Source organism: Mesoplodon bidens (assembly GCF_964165515.1).
Source record: "Mesoplodon bidens genome assembly, chromosome: 5".
In the NCBI taxonomy this organism is placed as follows: Eukaryota; Metazoa; Chordata; class Mammalia; order Artiodactyla; family Ziphiidae; genus Mesoplodon; species Mesoplodon bidens.
Genome location: NC_138161.1, coordinates 112,777,633 through 112,804,731, shown reverse-complemented (window position 1 = coordinate 112,804,731; position 27,099 = coordinate 112,777,633). Strand labels below are relative to the sequence as shown.

General features: G+C 37.0%; 1 protein-coding gene across 4 annotated transcripts in view; it reads right to left on the bottom strand.

The window, feature by feature from the left end:
- ZNF148 (zinc finger protein 148) overlaps nt 1-27,099 on the bottom strand; it is a 137,242-nt gene that overhangs the window by 90,077 nt on the left and 20,066 nt on the right. For 2 of the 4 annotated variants that reach the window (XM_081236080.1, XM_081236081.1), the window contains exons 2-3: nt 8,294-8,374; nt 482-617 (exon numbers count right to left, since the gene is read on the bottom strand). The gene's annotated coding sequence lies outside the window, so the exon portion shown is untranslated. The remainder of the gene's footprint in view (nt 1-481; nt 618-8,293; nt 8,375-27,099) is intronic. The other 2 variants (XM_081236082.1, XM_081236083.1) reach the window with 1 other exon arrangement.

Sequence of the window (27,099 nt, the reverse complement as noted above, 5' to 3'; positions counted from 1 at the left end):
AAGGTACAGTAACATATGCTTTTTCACATTTAAAAAATTATATGCCAAACACCATTAAATTTGATTAATAGGTCTAATTTTTCCACATATGAAAATAGTTTCCCTGGAAATCCTGGAAAATTTAATGTGGCTATGTATGCATTTATGACAGGTGAGTGGAAAATGCAATTAACCCTGCTGAAGAAAAGGGTTAAAGAAGGAAAAACCTTCCCACTTAAATTTCACCTAAGATTACATAATAAGCTACACATATTCTCTTGGGCTAAACTTAAAACCCAAAGCTATATCATTACTCATCAATTTTCTCTTAACACTGTTTTCTCAAGAAAAATATTAAATCCTAAGTTTCTTCCAGATATAAATACTACAACATAAAGAAACTATTATACAAACTTAACATGAAATTCTAGCAGCCAAAAAAAGGTTTCATATTTGAAAATTTTACTTATTCATGATTATGAAAAATAAGTATTGAAGTTACCTGAGACTAACGTAAAAATGAAGACTTCAAGGAAGGGAATGCTGTAGAGTTGAAAAAGAAATCATGGTTGAGTTTCTACCTTTCGTAGGCTTCAGAGACCCTCAATACCACTTCAATCATTTATGCCATCCAATTCCTACAAAAAAAAATAAAAATAAAACACAACAAACAAAACACATTACTTATGGAAACACAAATACTGTACAAATATAACATGGACAAACTGATATGCATAATGAAGTGATCACTCTTTGTAAATAATAAGCTATGCCTGAATAACCAGTGCAATGACTTCTTTTTAAATCTGAAACTGGGAAAATACAATAGTGATAAGTAGTAACTGTGAAATAACCCTGGCCTTATAAAGAATAATTTGCCTAGATCTGGAGTGTACAACTTCAGAGACATGGGATATTGAAGGAAATTCAGAAGGTTACAGACCTACACGTTTACAAAAGAGAAATCAGTGATTAAAAACTCACTTATCTGCTTTGCAAAGGCTATGAAGTGAAGAGAGAAGCAAACACAATTCTAGGCCTTAAAAATAACAAACAGAACTAGTCCTGTAACAGAATGTACATGTATTCACAGTACAAAGGATTACAGTCGTAAAATCATACTAAATACCTACAGAAATATGATCACCAAGGTCATCTTTGACTAGAAAAGCTGACAAAAATGGGAATAATCATAGGGAGACTATGTTCCATACCCCAAAAAATTAAAATGAAAAACATAAGCTATACACAAGAAGAAAGTTTCCTGTCAGTGAATATTTCTGAACCCAGTAACAGACTAAAGAATTTATGGAGTTTCCTACCATAGAGGTTTTTAAAAATACTGCATTCCTACCTATTAAGAATAATTTGTATTTACTCCTCCACAGAAAGCTTGGAGACCAGATGATATGACACATCTTATGATTTTATATCAGTTTTTACAGTGGTGCAAAGGCAGTAAGAATAGTCTTTCTCACCTAAAATATACCAGTAATAAGTCCATCTTTGTACTTCAGAAAGTATAATACATTCACTTTTTAAAACATTTCAACACTGTATCCATATTTTTAAAAAGTTTAAATTCTGATGGAACTATTTACCCCTCAGTATCCTTTCATTTCAGAATTTTCCTTCATATTCACACATGTCTACTTTTGCAGATGAACTCTTGCTCAAAAAAAACATTTTTTTTCACTAGGATTGTATCATATATAAATAAATAGCAAAATGACAACAGTAACAATAACCTGGGCAGGCAGGGAGGGGGGACTCACAATCTGAAATTACTCCAATATGTTATCTAAAGTGCCCAGTTTTCAACAACAAATTATAAGGTGTATCAAAAAAAAAGAAAGAAAGAAAAGAAAAATGTGACCCACATTAATGAAAAATAGCAATCACAACAGTTTCTGAGCATCCCCAGATGTTGGTTTAAGCAAAGATTTCAAAACATCTATTATAGACATGTTAAAAAAGAACCCATCTTTAACTTTTTTTAATTATGAAAACAATCAACAGATAAGAAATTCTCAATAAGGGTACAGAATTTATGTAAAAGAACCACATGGAAATTCTGAAGTTGAAAAGTATAATAACTAAAACAAAAAATCTACTACAGGATTCAAGATGGCAGAAGAAAATAGATGACCTTGAAGATATATCAGTAGAAACTATCCAATCTGAAGAACAGTGAGAAAAAAAATTGAAGAAAACTGAACAGAGCCTCAGAGAACAACTTATCAACATTTCTGGAGTTCCAGAGGAGAGAAACGGCAGGGAAAAAAAATTTTTTTAATAAAACACCACCAGAAAATTTTCCAAATTTGATTTTTTAGAAGAAATCAAATCTATGGGTCTTAGAAGTTCAATGAATCTCATGGAGAATAATTACAAAGAGACACACCTAGACACATCATAGCCAAACTGTTAAAAACAAACACAAGGAGAAAAATCATGCAAGCATAAAGAGAAAAATTACTCAGCATGTGCAGGAGACCACAATACGATTAACAGCTGACTTTCAATCAGAAACAACAGAGGCCAGAAGACAGTGGGACCACATTCTCAAAGTGCTGAAAGAAAAAACCTGTCAATCAAGAAGGCAGCAAAACTACCCTTCAAAAATGAAGGCATAATAAACATAGTCTCAGATGAACAAACACTGAGAGAATTTTTTGTAGACCTGCCATACAAGAAATACTAAAGGAAGTCCATCAAGTTGAAAGGAAATGACACCAGACTTAAATAAACAGGAAGAAAAGAACACCAGAAATGGTAAATATGTGGGTTAAACTAAAAAACTGTATAAAATACATTTTTCTCATTTCTTCTCTTAACATCTTTAAAAAAATATAAGAATCTATAAAGCAATGGTTATAACACTGTATTGCTGGGTTTGTAGCATCTATGAATGTAATATATATATATATATATATATATATATATATATATATATATATATATATGTTGTGGCATAATAGAGGAAGGAGAAAATGGAGCTATACTGGAGCAAAGTTCCTATATTTTACTGATACTGACTTAGCGTTAATATTAAGCAAACTATTAAAATGTATAATGTAAACACCACAGCAATCACAAAGAAAATATCTTAAATTATATTTAGAAAAGACATCAATAGAGTAATTAATATGGCACACTAAAAAACATTTAACACAAAAGAAGGCAGCAAAGGAAGCACAGAGAAACAAAAACCATAAGAGACATATATAAAACAAATGGCAAAATGGCAAATGTAAATCCAACCATGTCCATAATTAAATATGAATGTCTAAACAGCCCAATAGAAAGGCAGAGACTGTCAGATTGGACAAAAACAAGATTCAACTATGTGCTGTCAACAAGAGACACACTTTAAATTCAAGACAAAGTAAAAAAATGCGGAACAAAGATATATATACTATGGAAAGGGTAACCATAAAACAGATGGCATGGTTATATTAGTATTAGACAAAACAGACTTTAAGACAAATATTACTGGAGATGAAGAAAGATATTTCAAAATGACAGTCAATAAATTATGAAAATATTATAATAATTATAAACCTTAAAATAATGAAGAGCCCTAAAAAAATAAAAGAATAACTAACATTATTGAAAAGAAAAATAGAAAATTCAACAATTAGCACTGGAGATTTCAATACCCCACTCTAAATAATTGACAGAATAACTATACAGCAAATTAACAAACATATAGAAAACCTGAACCACACTCTCAACCTAGTTGGCATATAGAAAACTCCAGCAAACAACAGAATACATATTGTTGAATACATACACACTCTCCAGGACAGACCAAATGCTAGGCCATTAAACAAGCCTCATAAATGTAAAAGGACCGAAGTCATACAAAGTATGTTCTCCAACCATAACAGAATTAAAGTAGATATCAATTAAGTTAGAAACTGGAAAATTCTCAAGTGTTTGAAAATTAAACTTCACAATTCTGAATAACATATGGGTCAAAAAAGAAATTAAAAGAGAAGAGATGTTAGAGAATATTTTTAACTGAATGAAAACAAAAACAAACACATCAAAATCAATGGGATGCAGCTCAAGCAGTACTTAAAAGGAATTATGTAACTTTAAGTATACTGAAAAAAGAGGAGTCTCAAATCAATAACATGAGCCTCCACTTTAATAAATCAGAAAAGGAGTAAACTAAGGGACTTCCCTGGTGGTCCAGTGGTAAAGAATCCACCTTCCAATGTAGGGGACGTGGGTTCGATCCCTGGTCAGGGGAACTAGGTTCCCACATGCTGCAGGGCAGCTAAGCCCGTGTGCAGCAACTACTGAGCTCGCACACCTCAACTGGAAAGCCTGCGTGCAGCAAACTACAGAGCCCACACACTCTGGAGCCCACACGCCACAACTATAGAGCTCGCGTGTCCTGGAGCCTGCGTGCCACAACTAGAGAAGAGAAAAAACTTGCATGCCACAACTAGAGAGAAGCCCGCGCACCACAAGGAAAGATCCCGCATGCCTCAACGAAGATCCCACATGCTGCAACTAAGACTTGACACAGCCATAAATAATTAATCAATTAAATTAATTAAAATATTTTTAAAAAGAAAAAGAGCAAACTAAACCCTAAAGCAAGCTGAAAAATATATTGAAAATGTAGAGCATAAATAAATAAAATACAAACAGGAAGATAGAGAATAACTTGTTTTTTTCAAAAAGATCCAAAAAATTTACAAACTTTCAGGAAGACTAACCAACAATATAGAGAAAAAACACAAATCACCAAAATTAGGAATGAAAGAAGGGATATTACCACTGACCTCACAAAAATTAAAAGAATTATACGGGAAGGAATATTATAAACAGATATATGCCAACAAATTAAACAACTTTTATGAAATTCCTAAAAAGACATATTACTGACACATAAACTAATTAAAGAAGAAACAGAAAAATCTGAATATAACAAACTGAGTTAGTATTTAAAATCTGCCCACAAAGAAACGGCCTCACTGATGAATTCCATCAAATATTTAAGGGGGCAATACCAATCCTTCACAAACTCCTTCACAAAACAGAGGAAGAGGGTACATTTTGCAACTCAATCTATAAAGCTGGAGTTTCTTTGATATAAAGACATCACATGAAAACTACACTCCAATGTCTCTCATAAACACAGATACAATATCCTTACAAAATATTAGTAAACTGAATCTAGCAACAGATTAAAAAAAGGCCTATATATACACCAAGACCAAGTAATATTTACCCCATGAAGGCAATGGTGGTTTAACATCTGAAAATCAATTAATGTAATACACCGTATTAGGACACTAAAGGACAAAAACCACATGGTTATCTCAATAAACAAAGAAGAATTTGACAAAATTCAACACTTACTCATGATAAAAAAATTTCAACAAACTAAGACTAGAAGAGAACTTCCTCAAACTGATAAAAGGTATCTACAAAAAAAAAAAACAAAAAAAACAAAAAACTAACATCATGCTTACTGGTTAAACACTGAATGCCTTCCTCCTAAAAATCAGGATGTCCATTTTCACCACTTCTATTCAAGACTGTACTAAAGGTTCTAGCTAGTAAAATAGAGCAGGCAAAATCAATCAATCAACCAACCAACCAAGCAATAAATTGATCAAGTAATGGCATCCAGATTAGAAAAGACGAGAAATAAAACTGTCTTTATTCTCTAGCGATGTGATCTTGTATGTAAAAATTTCCCAATGAATCCACAAAAAAGCTACGAGAACAAATAAACAAGTTCAGCAAGGCCACCACCACTGAGAACTGATAAACAAGTTCAGCAAGGGCACAAGATATTAGATCAATAAAGAAAAATCAATTATATTTCTATAGTGAAATGACAGCTTTATATCACATCTTCCTATTAAAAATTTGAGCTGAGGGCTTCCCTAGTGGCACAGTGGTTAAGAATCCACCTGCCAATACAGGGGACACGGGTTCGAGCCCTGGTCCGGAGGATCCCATGTGCCACGGAGCAACTAAGCCCGTGTGACACAACTATTGAGCTTGTGCTCTAGAGCCCGTGAGCCACAATTACTGAAGCCCGTGCACCTAGAGCCCGTGCTCCCCAACAAGAGGAGCCACCGCAATGAGAAGCCCGCGCACCACAAAGAAGAGCAGCCCCCACTCGCCACAACTAGAGAATGCCTGTGCGCAGCAACAAAGAGCCAATGCAGCCAAAAATAAATAAATAAAATAGATACATCATTAAAGAAATTAAAAAATCTGAATTGATTCAAATTTTCTGTCTTATCCCTCAGTAGAGTTTAAAAATTTTTTTCAAGTAGATTTGTCCCAGGCATTTTATCTCTTTAGTTGTTACTGTGAATGTATACATCTTCTTCCTTTATTAGCCCTAATTCTACTATTTGTATTAAAAAATCATTTATATATAATTGATTTTATAAGCAGTTCCTTTACTGAATTCTCAGTACAAAAAACAAAACTGATTTCAGGAACAGATCCCCCCCATCCAAAAAAAAAAAAACCATGGAAATTCAGTATACGATAAATGTGACATTTCAAATATGTAGAAAAGAAATGCATCATTCAATAACGGGAATGAGGACAAAGGGTAAGCCATCTGGAAAAAAGTAAAGCTGATCTCTACATTTATTGCTTAGACCGAATACATTCAATATAAATCAAGATTTTAAACAATTTAAACCATAAAAAGTAATAGAAAACCCATATAACTTTTCAAGTTCACTGAATCTAAAACTACCAATCATAAGAAACACAACTAATTTTGTCATTTAGAAAAAAACAATGCCAAACCATGACAAGCCAACAATTCACGTCATTCAGAGATGTTATAATGTGGAGGGTAAAACAAGTCCTACAATCAGTGGGGGAGACCTTTTAAACCTTACACAGGAAACCCACCTCCACCCCAGCCCTGAAGAAAAAGATCTCTAAATTCAATCATACAAAATTAAAACTTCAACAAGGCAAAAATAGAATCAAAAGATAAGCAAAAACTGAGTGAAAACCATCTGCCTAATGCATGACCAAACAGATCACTGAAAATATATATATGGCCAATAATAGTGGGGGAAAAAATGCTCAAACTCACAATGAAATTTTGAAAAGCAATACTAAACAATAAAAAACTGACAAATACTAAAAGTTTGACAGTAGCTAGTATTATCAAAGAGATAAAGAGATTCCCATTTTCCCAGACTACTGATGTTGGGGCAATCTTTTTAGTTGGGCAATTCAACCACCAAATTATTAAATGTACACACTTTTTGACCCAACAATTTTTCCTTTAGGAATTTATACTACAAATATATTTTTAAATATGTGCAAAGATGTATCCAAGAATATTCACTATATTCCCATTTATTACTGCAAAAAACCTTAACCTAAATAGCCATAAATAGGAGGCTAGTTAAAATAATTATGGTACATCCAAATATAGGAATACTACACAGAATGAAATAAGGAGGAATGATATGCAAAGATACAGAAGCTAACAACAAAAAAGACATGCTGATAATAAACAACATGTACAGTGTGATCTCATTTTTATACAAGTTATGTAAATATAGGTATACATATAAATTTCTGCATATATATGGAAAATGTCTGTAATGATACACACACACACACACACACACACAAATGTTAACAGTAAATGGGAATAAGCAAAGACTTTAAAAAATTTTTTACATTATAACATTCTCTACTGCATAAGTGTATATTCCTCTTATAATAAACCTGGGTAAGAAGTACTGCTAATATTTTCACACCTTCGCTTTAAAAGAATTCTCAAAACAAAATTTATGAGAATATTTGAATTTTTATGATCATTAATAATGACATGAGAATATGTGCCATTGACAAACATGTAAATACCCTGAAAACTGTGAAATATTTAATTTTCTTTCACTTTGTTTGAAAGATAAAAGCACAGGTCTAATATATGTACCAACACAGCCCAACAAGACAGGAGAGGATCATGGTTCTTCCTAAAATAAGGGAACCTGAGCCTAAAAAAGAGAAATGCAAGTAATCTTCTTAAGTGAGAAAAGATAATGGTCTTCATACAAAACTAGTAACATTAAATTCTTTCCAATGTATAGATGTTCATATCTGTATATAGTGATATCATGCTATGTATATATAATATTCACGCTATATATAAGCAAGTATAAAAGAAAAAGGGAATGTCCAGTAAATGCAGAGTACTACCCAACAGCTGTGATAGGTGTGTTCATGTTCAAGTATATGGGCATCTATCACAGGTAAAAATTAGAGGTTGAGTAAAACGGGGTTGGATTACCTCTACAAAATAGGTCAGGCAAATGCCCATCCCGCCAGATCACTTGGCCGAATTTCCAAGCTGTTGATTCCTCCCTCTATCCTATAAAAGTACAAAAATACAGGTTATGCCCCCCCCAAAATCAGGATTAGACATATTCTTAAAGTCAGGTAAAACAGGTATATCAAAATGTGCTAAATCTGACAAAATTCTTTCCATGGTAGATACTATTGGATTAAATAAAATTACTTCACTTAGAACACTTAGTTCAACTGTAATGACCCATCAGTGCTGAATGACATCATGAAGAAAAGAAATGACCCAGACACTAACTGGACTTTTTCAAATTTAACTTCTAGCTGAGGATTAGGATTTCTTTAAAATCAGGGTAATAAACTAGAACTATCATAAACAACTTAAAATAGGAAGGAAGGCACAAAATGTATTTCACTAAAATCATAATTACTCAAATAGTACTAGTTCCTGTTAAAATCCCAAAGTAACATTTCCCTGAGCTCAAAGTCTAATTATATTAAGAATATAGTTTTTGAAAATACAAAAATGTTTATTTAAAATTTTCAAGGCAAAGATATTTAATAACGTTAAAATGGTGCATAAATATTTTTTAATATCTATAATCAATCTTTGAACAGAGACTAATACAGAAAATTAACACTCCATGTTGGTACTGCATTGATATTGGACATATATAATTTTCTTCCTGCAACTGGGATATGTTTTCTGGTATATGAAATGGAGGTAATGAGGACTGAAAGCTGAAATTTTATTAGAAACAAAGAATAGGCCAAATATAACTTTTATTCAGAAATAAAAAAGCATTTTATATAATAGCCTAAACACATTTTTAGGACTCAATAAATACCCTGCAAATAAATAAGCTATAAATATAAAAGCAGGACAATTAAAGAAACGCTAAATCTTCAGAAAATAACCAACTATATTAATTCTAACCTGTGTTTACACAATTTTATCAAGGGATTACAAACATTACAGCATTTCTGATAATTCAGCATTTTCTAGTCCTTAGCCAGTCAGTAGCTTTGTTGCTAAACTAGTTATGAACAAAAGATCTATTTAAAATAATTTATTTCTACTAAGTTCTTAATTGCCTGCCTCAAAGTTTTGTTCCCAAGCATTCAAAAGAGCACATATGCCATTCCTCTCAATTACTTAAAACTACTTTTAAATATATATTTTCTACAGTGTTAGTACCAAAAAGATAATAAAAGCCATAAAACTATATTATTGTGGTAGACACTATTAAAAACAGGCAAAGTAAAATAAAACTGTATCTGCGCTACACTGCTATCACCATTCTACATCCTTTACTGTATTCAACTTTTAGAATTACTAACACAGTTCACAGGAATAGAGTAAAGTTGAACAGAAAAGACATGGTAAAGTCTATATATGGGAAATAAAAATGTCTTTAGACATTAGCAACTTTGGTATTACATTATGAGTCTTTTAAAGTTGACTGGATTTATCTAGTCCACAATCAAAACATTATTACTTATGTCATCACATAATAATGGTAACATATACAGCTGGACAAACATTTTTGAAATGTTAATATTCTGTTGAAAACATTTTCACAAAAAGCCTACTCACCTTGCATCACTTTTTATTGAAAGCTCTAAATTAAGGCTGTCACACATCAAAGACTATAACTAGGTATGTTAAAAGAGAAGGAAACAAAAATAATATAGTGAAGCAAGAAGGAAAAAGCAGCATGCCTCACTCCCACATACACACATCCCCCAAATGTACAAAATAATATAACCTGAAAGTCCAAATCTATAAACAGAAATTTTGGAATGTCTTTCCCATCACAACCTTTCCTCTACCATGGAAACCCACAATTCCCCCTAACTCACCTGCCACGTAGTCTCTGTCTCTGGAAACCTAATTCATTTAGCATCATCTACCAATTTCACTTATCCTTCCAAGTCTCTATCCCTACTTCTTCTCTACCACCCCTCTCCACCAAAAATGGGGAAAAGAAAAGAATCTACCAGGCTGGAAACTAAGACCCTGTAAGTACAAAAAGAAAGGTATGAAGTTACTTGGGCAACCACCCAATGACCAGCTAAGATCTTCCTCTTTCCCTGCCCCACTTCCCCTACTTTAGGAGTGACTGAATATTCCTGCTTAGCAATTCCTCTAATTTAAGATTTTGCTGGCTAATTATTCCCTGATTATAATCACTTGTGCAGGGGCTTCCCTGGAGGCACACTGGTTAAGAATCTGCCTGCCAATGCAGGGGACACAGGTTCGAGCCCTGGTCCAGGAAGATCCCACATGCCACGGAGAAACTAAGCTCGTGCGCCACAACCACTGAGCCTGCGCTCTAGAGCCCACGAGCCACAACTACTGAAGCCCATGCGCCTAGAGCCCGTGCTCTGCAACAAGACAAGCAACCGCAATGAGAAGCCCACACACCACAACGAAGAGTAGCCCCCGCTCGCCGCAACTAGAGAAAGCCCACGCACAGCAACGAAGACCCAACGCAGCCAAAAATAAATAAATAAAATAAATAAATCTATTTAAAAATAATAATAAGCACTTGTGCAGGTATAATCAAATTAAGACAAAATACATATTAAGGAAGAAAATAAATGAAATATTTTTCAGGGACCGTTAGCTACTACCCGTCCATTGTTTAGTTCTTTTCGACTGGCAGGATTTCAATGTATTTACCAGCAGGTGGTCTGATTCATTATTCAGGCCAACATTTTTGTCATTAACTGAATCAACATTTTTGATCAACTGATATGTATATGCAACACTACCTAAGATTCCTAAGACATCCATAAAATATCATGGTCTCTGCCCAAAGGAGTTCATAATCTAGCAAGGATGGTAAACATACAAGAAATAATGTTAGTTTTGATAATATAATGTGTTAAGTGCTATAACTGAAGTTTAAGCAATTTATCATAGGAAAATCAAAGCAGGGATCAATTAATTCTCCCTCTGTTACCTTTCCAAAAGAAAACGAAGAAGTGACCATTTAATGTTGGCTCCACATTTAAGAATAAAATGAATACCATAGGCTTTGGACTTTGCTCAGTAGTGTTCCTAGGCCTTTGCAGATATTAACTAACTTAAAACAAAAAAAACCCTATGAGGTTGGTGCTAATATTCTTCACATTTCACAGAAGAAAAAACTGAAGGGTTAAGTAACTCACCAAAGGTTATAAAATTAGTAAGTGGCAGAACCAAGGTCTTTATAATGGTTTAGCAGGCTCTCCACAGTCTACTGTGCTATCACCCTCCTCCTCCTCATCACTACCACCATGGCTTTAAGAATCTGAGAGGAAAAGTGCTTCAAGTCCTCTAGCATCTTTTAACTAGATCATATTTGAAAGTAGTTAAGTTCTACTTTTACATTAGTTTTACTTTTGTAATTTAATAATGCTTTCTGAACAATGTTTTTTTTTTTAAAAAAAAAAAGGTAAAGGAAAAAAGTTTGTTCCAGGCAAGAGATTTCTATGAATATGGTTAGAATTTCTACACAGTAACAAAGTAGACATATGTGTTCTTTTAATTTACACTACCTGCTTTGACAATTAAAGTTGTTAGAACTCACAGTGTACTTTCCATGACCAGATCTATCCTAAGGAGGAATGAAAGCTCCAAAAATTCAAACCACCCACTCCAGAAACTGCCCTAACCAGGTCTTTCTAGAACAATTTTCCATTTCTACCTTCACCAAAAATTAAGCCAAAATCTTAAAAATTTTACAATCAATGTAGTTAACCCACTTGGTTAAGAAAGAAAATCCTACAAAGGGGTAATCAAATAAATTCTTAAAAATGTTGGCCGTGGGCTTCCCTGGTGGCACAGTGGTTGGGAGTCTGCCTGCCAGTGCGGGGGACACGGGTTCGATCCCTGGTCCAGGCGGATCCCACATGCCGCAGAGCAACTGAGCCTGTGCCCCACAGCTGCTAAGCCTGCACTCTGGAGCTGCGAGCCGCGGCTGCTGGGCCCACATGCCACAACTACTGAAGCCCGCACACCTACACAGCCCGTGCTCTGTGGCAAGGGAGGACACCACGATCGGGAGCCTGTGGGCCACAGCGAAGAGTGGCCCCTGCTCGCCGTAACTAGAGAAAGCCCGCATGCAGCAGCGAAGACCCAACGCAGCCAAAGATAAATAAATAAAATAAATTTAAAAAAAAACCTTCACCATTAAAAAAAAAAAAGTTGGCCAAAGTGAGTAAAATAAAGGCACCAACTGAAAACGTTCACCTGCCCTTGACCTTTTCAAATCACCTAACCAGTAAACATGTGTCAAATAAGAAACCAACTCTCCACCCACGTTAGAAAACACAACAGTATAAGCATTTTTAGAAAATCCTTAGACTATAAACCACTAAAGAGACAAACCGAACCTTCAAATCCAAGTCACCTGCTGAGGAAAGACACCTTCCAAAAGCTATCCTTATCACAGAGGGGATGATAAACTATCAAGCAACTATGTAATCCTTCCCCAAATTCACCAACAGAAATTAGGTTTTAAGAATAGTAAATCACTAAACTCAAGGAAAAGCTGCTTTATTTTTACATGAATTTTTACTTGAATACATACCAATTTTGTAAATAATCAAAATATTTTGCACTATGATGATCAAGATCACTCAGGTCAATTTTCAAATCATCTCCTCAAAAACGTTACAAGCATGCTCTGATAACAGTACTTCACAGTTTACAAAGTGCTTTCAAGTGTCACATTTCACGGGACACCCCCTACACACACACAATTACCTAGGCAGGTATTAGTGTTTGCCTCCATTCTATAGATGATGAAACTGAGGTTCAAGAGGTTAAGTACCCATGGTTACACAACACCTGTCATGGCAAAGACTTCAACCAGATCCTCTGCCTCCAAATAAATGTCTACTTTAACCTAGCACAACAGGAAAGGTCATTCCCAAGTTAAAATATTGATACATTTAATGTTACTCTTAACAATACTCTAAGAATCAAAAATAAAAAAATAAACATCTTTGAGGACTTCCGGGTAAGATGGCGCAAGAGTAAGACGCGGAGATCACCTTCCTCCCCACGGATACACCAGAAATACAGCTACACGTGGAACAACTCCTACAGAACACCTACTGAACGCTGGCAGAAGACCCCAGACCTCCCAAAAGGCAAGAAACCCCCCACATACCTGGGTAGGGCAAAGCGGAGAGATCCCCACACAGAGGATCGGTGCCGAGCGGCACTCACCAGCCCGAGAGGCTTGTCTGTTCGCCTGCCGGGGCGCGCAGCGCTGGAAGCTGAGGCTCGGGCTTCGGTCAGAGCGCAGGGAGAGGACTGGGGCTGGCGGCGAGAACTCAGCCTGAAAGGGGCTAATGTGCCACAGCTAGCCGGGAGGGAGTCCGGGAAAACTCTGGAGCTGCCGAAGAGGCAAGAGACTTTTTCTTCCCTCTTGGTTTCCTGGTGCGCGAGGAGAGGAGATTAAGAGCGCTGCTTAAAGGGGCTCCACAGACGGGCGCGAGTCACGACTGAAAGCGCGGAGCCCAGTGACGGGCGTGGGACGCTGGGGCTGCTGCTGCCGCCGCCAAGAAGCCTGTGTGCGAGCGCAGGTCACTGCCGACACCGCCCTTCCGGGAGCCTGTGCAGCCCGCCACTGCCGGGGTCCCGGGATCCAGGGGCGGCTTCCCTGGGAGAACGCACGGCGCGCCTCGGGCTGGTGCAACGTCACGTCGACCTCTGCCGCTGCAGGCTCGCCCCGCACTCCGTGCCCCTTCCTCCCGCCCGGACTGAGTGAGCCAGAGTCCCTGAAGAGGCTGCTCCTTTAACCCTGTCCAGTCTGAGCGAAGAACAGACGCCCTCCGGCGACCTACACGCAGAGGCGGGGCCAAATCCAAAGCTGAGACCCAGGAGCTGTGAGAACAAAGAAGAGAAAGGGAAACCTCTCCCAGCAGCCTCAGAAGCAGCGGATTAAAGCTCCACAATCAACTTGATGTACCCTGCAGCTGTGGAATACATGAATAGACAACACATCATCCCAAATTGAGGAGCCAGGAGTCAGTGCTGTGCCTCTGAGGTGGGAGAGCCAACTTCAGGACACTGGTCCACAAGAGACCTCCCAGCTCCACATAATATCAAACGGCAAAAATCTTCCAGAGATCTCCATCTCAACACCAGCACCCAGCTTCACTCAACGACCAGCAAGCTACAGTGCTGGACACCCTAAGCCAAACAACTAGCAAGACAGGAACACAACGCCACCCATTAGCAGAGAGGTGGCCTAAAATCATAAAAAGTCTGCAGACACCCCAAAACACACCACCAGACGTGGACCTGCCCACCAGAAAGACAAGATCCAGCCTCATCCACCAGAACACAGGCACTAGTCCCCTCCACCAGGAAGCTTACACAACCCACTAAACCAACCTTAGCCACTGGGGACAGACACCAAAAACAACGGGAACTACGAACCTGCAGCCTGCAAAAAGGAGACCCCAAACACAGTAACATAAGCAAAATGAGAAGACAGAAAAACACACAGCAGGAGAAGGAGCAAGATAAAAACCCACCAGATCTAACAAATGAAGAGGTAATAGGCAGTCTACCTGAAAAAGAATTCAGAATAATGATGGTAAAGATGATCCAAGATTCTATTTCCCAGATCCAAAATCTTGGAAATAGAATAGACAAAATGCAAGAAACAGTTAACAAGGACCTAGAAGAACTAAAGATGAATCAAGCATCGATTAAAAACACAATACATGAAATAAAAAATACTCTAGATGGGATCAATAGCAGAATAACTGAGGCAGAAGAACGGAGAAGTGAGGTGGAAGATAAAATAGTGGAAATAACGGCTGCAGAGCAAAATAAAGAAAAAAGAATGAAAAGAACAGAGGACAGTCTCAGAGACCTCTGGGACAACATTAAACGCACCAACATTCGAATTCTAGGGGTTCCAGAAGAAGAAGAGAAAAAGAAAGGGACTGAGAAAATATTTGAAGAGATTATAGTTGAAAACTTCCCTAATATGGGAAAGGAAATAGTTAATCAAGTCCAGGAGGCACAGAGAGTCCCATACAGAATAAATCCAAGGAGAAATACGCCAAGACACATATTAATCAAACTGTCAAAAATTAAACACAAAGAAATCATATTAAAAGCAGCAAGGCAAAAACAACAAATAACACACAAGGGAATCCCCATCAGGATAACAGCTGATCTCTCAGCAGAAACTCTACAAGCCAGAAGGGAGTGGCAGGACATAATTAAAGTGATGAAGGAGAAAAACCTGCAACCAAGATTACTCTACCCAGCAAGGATCTCATTCAGATTTGATGGAGAAATTAAAACGTTTACAGACAAGCAAAAGCTGACAGAGTTCAGCACCACCAAACCAGCTTTACAACAAATGCTAAAGGAACTTCTCTAGGCAAGAAACACAACAGAAGGAAAAGACCTACAATAACGAACCCAAAACAATTAAGAAAATGGGAACAGGAACATACATATCGATAATTACCTTAAATGTAAATGGACTAAATGCTCCCACCAAAAGATACAGATTGGCTGAATGGATACAAAAACAAGACCCATATATATGCTGTCTACAAGAGACCCACTTCAGACCTAGAGACACATACAGACTGAAAGTAAGGGGATGGAAAAAGATATTCCATGCAAATGGAAACCAAAAGAAAGCTGGAGTAGCAATTCTCATATCAGACAAAATAGACTTTAAAATAAAGACTACTAGAAGAGACAAAGAAGGACACTACCTAATGATCAAGGGAACGATCCAAGAAGAAGATATAATTATAAATATTTATGCACCAAACATAGGAGCACCTCAATACATAAGGCAAATACTAACAGCCATAAAAGGAGAAATCGACAGTAACACAATCATAGTAGGGGACTTTAACACTCCACTTTCACCAATGGACAGATCATCCAAAATGAAAATAAATAAGGAAACACAAGCTTTAAATGATACATTAAACAAGATGGACTTAATTGATATTTATAGGACATTCCATCCAAAAACAACAGAATACACATTTTTCTCAAGTGCTCATGGAACATTCTCCAGGATAGATCATATCTTGGGCCACAAATCAAGCCTTGGTAAATTTAAGAAAATTGAAATTGTATCAAGTATCTTTTCCGACCACAATGCTATGAGACTAGATATCAATTACAGGAAAAGAGCTGTAAAAAATACAAACACATGGAGGCTAAACAATACACTACTTAATAACGAAGTGATCACTGAAGAAATCAAAGAGGAAATTAAAAAATACCTAGAAACAAATGACAATGGAGACACGACGACCCAAAACCTATGGGATGCAGCAAAAGCAGTTCTAAGAGGGAAGTTTATAGCAATACAATCCCACCTTAAGAAACAGGAAACATCTCGAATAAACAACCTAACCTTGCACCTAAAGCAATTAGAGAAAGAAGAACAAAAACACCCCAAAGTTAGCAGAAGGAAAGAAATCATAAAAATCAGATCAGAAATAAATGAAAAAGAAATGAAGGAAACGATAGCAAAGATCAATAAAACTAAAAGCTGGTTCTTTGAGAAGATAAACAAAATTGATAAACCATTAGCCAGACTCATCAAGAAAAAAAGGGAGAAGACTCAAATCAATAGAATTAGAAATGAAAAAGGAGAAGTAACAAGAGACACTGCAGAAATACAAAAGATCATGAGAGATTACTACAAGCAACTCTATGCCACTCAAATGGACAACCTGGAAGAAATGGACAAATTCTTAGAAATGCACAACCTGCCAAGACTGACTCAGGAAGAAATAGAAAATATGAACAGACCAATCACAAGCACTGAAATTGAAACTGTGATAAAAAACCTTCCAACAAACAAAAGCCCAGGACCAGATGGCTTCACAGGCGAATTCTATCAAGCATTTAGAGGAGAGCTAACACCTATCCTTCTGAAACTCTTCCAAAATATAGCAGAGGGAGGAACACTCCCAAACTCATTCTACGAGGCCACCATCACCTTGATACCAAAACCAGACAAGGATGTCACAAAGAAAGAAAACTACAGGCCAATATCACTGATGAACATAGATGCAAAAATCCTCAACAAAATACTAGCAAACAGAATCCAACAGCACATTAAAAGGATCATACACCATGATCAAGTGGGGTTTATTCCAGGAATGCAAGGATTCTTCAATATACGCAAATCAATCAACGTGATACACCATATTAACAAATTGAAGGAGAAAAACCATATGATCATCTCAATAGATGCAGAGAAAGCTTTCGACAAAATTCAACATCCATTTATGATAAAAACCCTGCAGAAAGTAGGCATAGAGGGATCTTTCCTCAACATAATAAAGGCCATATATGACAAACCCACAGCCAACATTGTCCTCAATGGTGAAAAACTGAAACCATTTCCACTAAGATCAGGAACAAGACAAGGCTGCCCACTCTCACCACTCTTATTCAACCTAGTTTTGGAAGTTTTAGCCACAGCAATCAGAGAAGAAAAGGAAATAAAAGGAATCCAAATTGGAAAAGAAGAAGTAAAGCTGTCACTGTTTGCAGATGACAAGATACTATGCATAGAGAATCCTAAAGATGCTACCAGAAAACTACTAGAGCTAATCAATGAATTTGGTAAAGTTGCAGGATACAAAATTAATGCACAGAAATCTCTGGCATTCCTATATACTAATGATGAAAAATCTGAAAGTGAAATCAAGGAAACACTCCCATTTACCATTGCAACAAAAAGAATAAAATATCTAGGAATAAACCTACCTAAGGAGACAAAAGACCTGTATGCAGAAAATTATAAGACACTGATGAAAGAAATTAAAGATGATACAAATAGATGGAGAGATGTACCATGCTCTTGGATTGGAAGAATCAACATTGTGAAAATGACTCTACTACCCCAAGCAATCTACAGATTCAATGCAATCCCTATCAAACTACCACTGGCATTTTTCACAGAACTAGAACAAAAAATTTCACAATTTGTATGGAAACACAAAAGACCCCGAATAGCCAAAGCAATCTTGAGAACGAAAAACGGAGCTGGAGGAATCAGGCTCCCTGACTTCAGACTATACTACAAAGCTACAGTAATCAAGACAGTATGGTACTGGCACAAAAACAGAAAGATAGATCAATGGAACAGGATAGAAATCCCAGAGTTAAACCCACGGACATATGGTCACCTTATCTTTGATAAAGGAGGCAGGAATGTACAGTGGAGAAAGGACAGTCTCTTCAATAAGTGGTGCTGGGAAAACTGGATAGGGACATGTAAAAGTATGAGATTAGATCACTCCCTAACACCATACACAAAAATAAGCTCAAAATGGATTAAAGACCTAAATGTAAGGCCAGACACTATCAAACTCTTAGAGGAAAACATAGGCAGAACACTCTATGACATAAATCACAGCAAGATCCTTTTTGACCCACCTCCTAGAGAAATGGAAATAAAGACAAAAATAAACACATGGGACCTAATGAGACTTAAAAGCTTTTGCACAGCAAAGGAAACCATAAACAAGACCAAAAGACAACCCTCAGAATGGGAGAAAATATTTGCAAATGAAGCAACTGACAAAGGATTAATCTCCAAAATTTATAAGCAGCTCATGCAGCTCAATAACAAAAAAACAAACAACCCAATCCAAAAATGGGCAGAAGACCTAAATAGACATTTCTCCACAGAAGATATACAGACTGCCAACAAACACATGAAAGGATGCTCAACATCTTTACTCATTAGAGAAATGCAAATCAAAACTACAATGAGATATCATCTCACACCAGTCAGAATGGCCATCATCAAAAAATCTAGAAACAATAAATGCTGGAGAGGGTGTGGAAAAAAGGGAACCCTCTTGCACTGCTGGTGGGAATGTGAATTGGTACAGCCGCTATGGAGAACGGTATGGAGGTTCCTTAAAAAACTACAAATAGAACTACCATATGACCCAGCAATCCCACTACTGGGCATATACCCTGAGAAAACCATAATTCAAAAAGAGACATGTACCAAAATGTTCATAGCAGCCCTATTTACAATAGCCCGGAGATGGAAACAACCTAAGTGTCCATCATCGGATGAATGGATAAAGAAGATGTGGCACATATATACAATGGAATATTACTCAGCCATAAAAAGAAATGAAATTGAGCTATTTGTAATGAGGTGGATGGACCTAGAGTCTGTCATACAGAGTGAAGTAAGTCAGAAAGAGAAAGACAAATACTGTATGCTAACACATATATATGGAATTTAAGAAAAAAAAATGTCATGAAGAACATAGGGGTAAGACAGGAATAAAGACACAGACCTACTAGAGAATGGACTTGAGGATATGGGGAGGGGGAAGGGTAAGCTGTGACAAAGTGAAAGAGCGGCATGGACATATATACACTACCAAACGTAAGGCAGATAGCTAGTGGGAAGCAGCCACATAGCACAGGGAGATCAGCTCGGTGCTTTGTGACCGCCTGGAGGGGTGGGATAGGGAGGGTGGGAGGGAGACGCAAAAGGGAGGGGATATGGAAACATATGTATATGTATAACTGATTAAATTTGTTATAAAGCAAAAAATTTTTTAATAAATAAATAAATAAATAAATAACTTAAAAAAAATCTTTGAAGTAAAGATAAGATCAATGAACATAAACTTTGAAATTAAAATGCTATCTACAGTAATAGTTACCATGTAAATAAACAAAAAATTAAATTCATCTGATTTTCATAACACAAAAATTATCCTACTGTAATAATAACTAAGGAAACCCTAGAAAAGATTATAGGAATACCCATTTGAAAATTAAAGTTTATTTAAATTTTATTTTTAAGTGTCAATTCTTCATGAATAAAAACATGTTAAAATATTATTAAAAACCAAAAACAACAAGAGGGAACTGGAATTATTACTTCTAATATGAAATATAATTAAATACTCTCATTTAAAAACATATAAATGGTCCATTAAAAAGCTCATTTTCTGACAATTTTACCTTACTCAATACTAGAGTCAGTCATTCTTATCGCCTCTAAAACACATGCCCAGAATTACATAAGGCACTAGACACAATGTAGAAGTGTGTCCACACATAAAAGAAATGATTTTTAATCTGATTAGAAATCTAAGATTTGCCATCAGAGTCAATCTGAGAGTACCTCAAGAAGTGGCTGCAAAGAAGCCCAGTGATTTCTCTGTAACTGCAGTAACTATATTAGTTTGAACAATTCATGTAATATGTGAGATTTTTAAAAAACGGTAGTAGTTGGGACTTCCCCGGCAGTCCAGTGGTTAAGACTCTGTGCTTCCACTGCAGGGGGGCCCAGTTCGATCCCTGGTCAGGGAACTAAGATCCTGCATGCCACACGGGGCAGCCAAATAAACAGCAGTAGTTGATTTAACAAGTTAACTCATCATTTAGAAGCACTAGCTTCTACTAATGTAGAATAGACATTTTCTTATTTGGGCCCAATTTACTCTCAATTAGAAAACTAGGGAATGTAAAAAGCAGGACATTTTATCTTTCCTTTTCAACCTATGAATTAGAAACAGATTAAACTGGCTGCATAATACAAGATTTTCCATATTTGTTTTGAAAAATATTTACTAATATTAAAATACTATTATATATTACTGGAATTATTAAATACCTTAAATACAAATTATCCATAAAATAAACACATCTTTGAAGAAAATACCAGAATTCACAATTTCATTTTAATTAACTATACTACAAAATTCTGTTTATGTGATAGATGCCTAGTAAACTGCATGCATCTATTCCCTGGCACCCTCTTGAACTGGTTATGACTGACCTTCCAAAACCTTCCTAGGGGTCCAATACTGTGGGTTATAATTGAAGCAAACATTGTGCTTAAAAGTTCACAAAGCACATGGCCATAAACCATTATTTTCAAAGCTGAAACAACCCGCTGGGTAGAGATGATGCAGGCTCACAAAAATTAAGGAATTTGAACTTCCCGTCTAGGTAAGATGGCATAGCTCTCTTTTTCCCTGCCCCTCCTCACTAAACACCATGTTAAACCAGGGGAATAACACCAGAGACAACTGAAAGAAAACTATGCAAACTGGTAAGCAGGCAGCTAACCAGTCTGGGACTCCAAGACTACAGAAACAGAAAAGCAGCAGAGTGTTTTATGTCCCCAGACCCGACAGAAGAAGGCAACCCAGACTGGCATTTCCTAAGGTAGACCAGACAGTCACACTCCTCCCCCAAACTAAACGAGAGTCCCTCTACAATATCAAGCAAGGGAGATCAACTGGAAGCCCAGCCAACAACAAAGACCAGAAAGGGGAAGCAACTCTTCCATCCCCACATGACCTGAAACTCCTGTTTCCCACCTAGAAATACTGAGGCAAGTGGGCAGAAGAACTCAGGGACCCAGCCAGTGCAAGCATCTCAGTTTGCACCAAGACTCTCCCTCTCACCCAGAGACATAGGGACAGGGAAGAATTGGGGGTTTGAGGTGGGTACCAGGAGGAGGATCCTACCACAATCCTCTCCCATCTAGAGACACCCAAAAGCCTGATAGGAGGCAATGTCTTCTATCCTCTCAGGCAGCATCAGCAAGGACCAGTGGGAGCCCCAACAGCATGAGATAAACCAAGCCAACCACAAAGGCTCTGAAAATTAAACTGCCATTAGAACCAAAGTCATAAAAGTGGGCCAAGACCTGTACACTAAACCTAAACAGGGTGACCGCATGCTAAAATAAAAAATGTAAATAGGGGGCTTCCCTGGTGGCGCAGTGAATGAGAGTCCGCCTGCCGATGCAGGGGACACGGGTTCGTGCCCCGGTCCGGGAGGATCCCACATGCCGCGGAGCGGCTGGGCCCGTGAGCCATGGCCGCTGAGCCTGCGCGTCTGGAGCCTGTGCTCTGCAACAGGAGAGGCCACAGCAGTGAGAGGCCTGCGTACCACAAAAAAAAAAAAAAAAAATGTAAATAGGGACCAGAGCCTCCTAACATAATATATAACACAGAAAATGACACAAGAAAATCCCCATATGAGTGAGAAAGGATAATCAACCAAGGCCAATACAGAGATTAGTCAGATGTTGGAATTATTTGATAAGGATTTTAAAGCACCATAATAAAATGTCTCAGCAATTAATTATAAATTCTCCTGAAACACGTGAAAAAAATGAAAAATATCAGCAAAGAAACAGAAGTTATAAAAAAGAAGCAAAAGAAAATTACAGAACTAAAAAATACTATAACATGAAACTTTAAAACTTGCTGGATAGGCTCAATACAACCATGGAGATAACAGGGAAGAGAATCACTGAATTTGAGACAGAAAAATAGAATTAACCCAATCTGAAAAACAGAGAGAAAAAAGACTGAAAAAAAAACCTAACAGAGTCTTAGGAACCTGTGGGCCAATAACAGAAGATCCAACATTCTTATCACTGGAGTCCGAGAAACAGAGAGGGGCTAAAATAGTATTTAAAGAAAAGACAGCAAAAACCTTCTCATATGTGACAAATACAAACTTACAGATCCAAAAAATGGAGCAAACCCAAAACATGATAAACCCAAAGAAATTTACACCAGGACACATAATTAAATGTTCAAAAATTAAAAAGAAAAAAATTGAAGGCAGTCAGACAAAAATTACATATTACCTATAACGGAACAACAAATGAAATGACACCAGATTTCTCATCTCAACCAAAGAGGCCAAAAGAAGTGGCAGAATATTTTTTGAATGCTAGAAAAAAAAAAAAAGAACTGCCAACCAAGAATTCTATACACAGTGAAACTATTCTTCAGGAATGTCTTCGTCTATTCAGGCTGCCCTAACAAAACACCACAAAATGGATGGCTTATAAACAATAGAAATTTACTTCTCACAGTTCTGGGGGCTGGAAGTCCAAGATTAGGGTGCCAACATGGTCAGGTGAAGGCCCTCTTCCAGACTGCAGACTTTTGTCTGTATTCTTACATGACAGAAAAGGGGCAAAAGAGCTCCCTCTTTTGTAACAACACTAATCCCATTCATGAGGGCTCTCCCCCATGACCTAACAACCTCCCAAAGGACGCAACTCCCAATACCATCATATTGGGCATTAGGATTTCAACATTTACATTTTAGGAGGATTCATTCAGACCACAGCAAGAAACAAAGGAGAAAATTTTTAAAGCATTCTCAAAAGAAGAAAAACTAAAAGACTATGTCACTAGCAACCCTACCCATAAAGACTGGCTGACGAAAATTTTCCAAACAAGAAAAAGAATAGAGGGGCTTCCCTAGTGGTGCAATGGTTGAGAGTCTGCATGCCAATGCAAGGGACACAGGTTCAAGCCCTGGTCCGAGAAGACCCCACATGCCACGGAGCAACTAAGCCCGTGCACCGCAACTACTGAGCCCGTGCGCCTAGAGCCCATGCTCCGCAGCAAGAAGGGCTGCCACAATGAGAAGCCCGCACACTGCAAGAGTAGCGCCGCTCGCCACAACTAGGGAAAGCCCGCACGCAGCAATGAAGCTCAACACAGCCAAAAATAAATAAATAAAATAAATAATTTTAAACATACACAAATTTTTTAAAAAAGAAAGAAAAAGAATAGAAATACAAGTATACACAACAAGATATCTTTTCCATCATTAGTTTTCTAGATCATACTTACTGACAGAAACAGAAATTATACTACTACTGATACTTAAAACAATTATATTTAAAAGTCAAGAAGGTAAAAAGGTAAAAGAGAAGTAAAGTTTCCACACTTCAGTTGAAGTAGTAAAATACTGATACCAGGATACTGTTATAAGTCATATACACGTTAGGTAATAACTACAACAACCACTACGAAAACTATACCAAGACAGACTCAAAAACTTTATAAATAAATCTTTTAAAAATTATGAAAGATAGAATCCTAAAATATGTTCTAGTAATCTGCAGGAAGGCAAGAAAAGAGAAACAAAAAAATGAAAACCAGAGAAAATAAAACAAATAATAAAATGGCGATTTAAGTGCTAATATTTATCGATAATTACCTTAAATGCAGATGGTCTAAACAGACGAATCAAGAAAGACTGGCAGAGTAGATTTTTGAAATGCCCCACTATATGCTGCTAACAAGAAATTCAGTAACATACATCGAAAGTAAAAGAATGGAAAAGCTATGACAACTCTTTTTTTTCCAGCAGAGAAGCTATATTAATAACACAACCAACCAACAAGGTCAACTTGATATATATAGAATACTCTACCCAATGAAAGCAGAATACATATTTCTTTTCAAGCACCCATGTAACATTCATGAAGACAGATCATATCCTGGGCCATAAAACAAGCCTCAACAAATCTAAAACAACTGAAATAATACAAGAGGTACATTATCTGACAATAATGGACTCAAACTAGAAATCAGTGACAAAGACAACAGGAAAACTTGTGAACACAAAACAATAAAGAACACTTTTTAAAAGTCCATGGGTCAAAGAGGGAATCTCAAAGAAAAATTTTAAATATATACATAAAAATGAACGAAAATAAAAACACAGCATGTCAAAATATGTGGGATGCAGCTAAACCAGTAGTTAGAAGGAAATTTATAGCACTAAATGCTTACATTAGAAAAGAGGAGGGACTTCCCTGGTGGTCCAGTGGTAAAGAATCTGCCTTCCAATCCAGGGGACGTGGGTTCGATCACTGGTTGGGGAACTAAGATCCCATATGCCACAGGGCAACTAAAACCTGCTCACCACAACTACTGAGCCCGTGTGCCAGAAACTACAGAGCCCACGTACCCTGGAGCCTGCATGCCACAACTACAGGGTCCACGTGCCCTGGAGCCCACACACCACAACTAGAGAGAGAAAACCCACACGCCACAACTTGAGAGAACCCACGCCACAACGAAAGATCCCACACACCTCAACAAAGACCCCGTGTGCCATAACTAAGACCCGATGCAGCCCCCAAAAAAGAAAATAAACAAAAATCTTTAAAAAAAAGAGGAAAGATCTCAAATCAATAACCTAATTACTTACCACAAGAAACTTTAAAAAAAAAAGCAAAATATAAACCCAAAGCAAGCAGTAGAACAGAAACAATGAAGAGCAGAAATCAACGAAATTAAAAATAGGAAAATAGAGAAAACCAATGAAGCAAAAATTTTAAAAGCCTCTAACATGACAAATAAAAATAAAAAGAGAGAAGACACAAATCACCAATATCAAGATTGAAACAGGGATATCACTAAGATCGTACAGCACTTAAAAAGATAATAAGGGAATACTACAAAAAATTTTACACTTTTAAATTGGACATTTAGAAGAAATGGACCAATTTATCAAAATCACATTACTAAAACTAAACCAAAATGAAACCAATAATCTAAATAGTTCTATAACCATGAACTGGTTATAGAATAAACGAACTGGTCTATGAAATGAATTCTTAATTGACAAAGGGGCAAAAATAATTCAATGGAGGAAAGACAGCCTGTTCAACAAACAGTGCTGGAACAACTGGACATCCATATGCCAAAAAAAGAGTCTAGACCTAAACCTCACAACCACACACAAAATTATCTCAAAATGGATGATGAATGTAAACATATAACTATAGAGTTTTTAGAATTAAAAAAGAAGAGATCCTTCAAGACCTAAAGAAAAGGGTTCTTGGGCTTGGCGCCAAACACGTTCCATAAAAGAAAATAAACCAAATTTCATCAAAATAAAAAACGTGTGCCCTATGAAAAGATGCTCATCATCACTAATGATTAGAGAAAAGCAAATCAAAACTACAATGAGGTACCACCTCACGCTAGTCAGAATGGCCATCATTAAAAACTCTACAAATAATAAATGCTGGAGAGGGTGTGGAGAAAAGGGAACCCTCTTACACTGTTGGTGAGAATGTAAATTGGTGCAGCCATTAGAGAAAACAGTATGAAGTTTCCTCAAAAAATTAAAAATAGTTGCCATATGATCCAGCAATCCCACTCCTGGGCATATACCCAGACAGAACTATAATTTGGGGCTTCCCTGCTGGTGCAGTGGTTAAGAATCCGCCTGCCAATGCAGGGGACATGGGTTCGAGCCCTGGTCCGGGAAGATCCCACACGCCGCAGAGCAACTAAGCCTGTGTGCCACAACTACTGAGCCTGTGCTCCAGAGCCCATAAGCCACAACTCCTGAAGCCTGGACACCTAGAGCTCATGCTCTGCAACAAGAGAAGCCACCACAATGAGAAGCCCACACACCACAACGAAGAGTAGCCCCTGCTCACTGCAACTAGAGAAAGCCCGCAAACAGCAACAAAGACCCAATGCAGCCAAAATTAAATAATTAAAATAAATAAATTAAAAAACTATAATTTGAAAAGATTACATGCACCCCTATGTTCATAGCAGCACTATTTACAATAGCCAAGACATGGAAGCAACCTAAATGTCCATCGATAGATGAATGGATAAAGAAGATGTGATATATATACACAATGGAATACTACTCAGCCATAAAAAAGCATGAAATAATGCCATTTACAGCAACATGGATGGACCTAGAGATGATCATACTAAGTGAAGTAAGTCAAAAAGAGAAAGACAAATATCATATGATATCACTTATATGTGGAATCTAAAATATTGAATACAACACAAATGAACATATCTACTAAACAGAAACAGACCCACAGACATAAAAAGCAGACTTGTGGTTGCCAAGGGGGAGTGAAAGTGGGGAAGGGATGGACTGGGAGTTTGGGATTAGCAGATGCAAACCAGTATATATAGGATGGATAA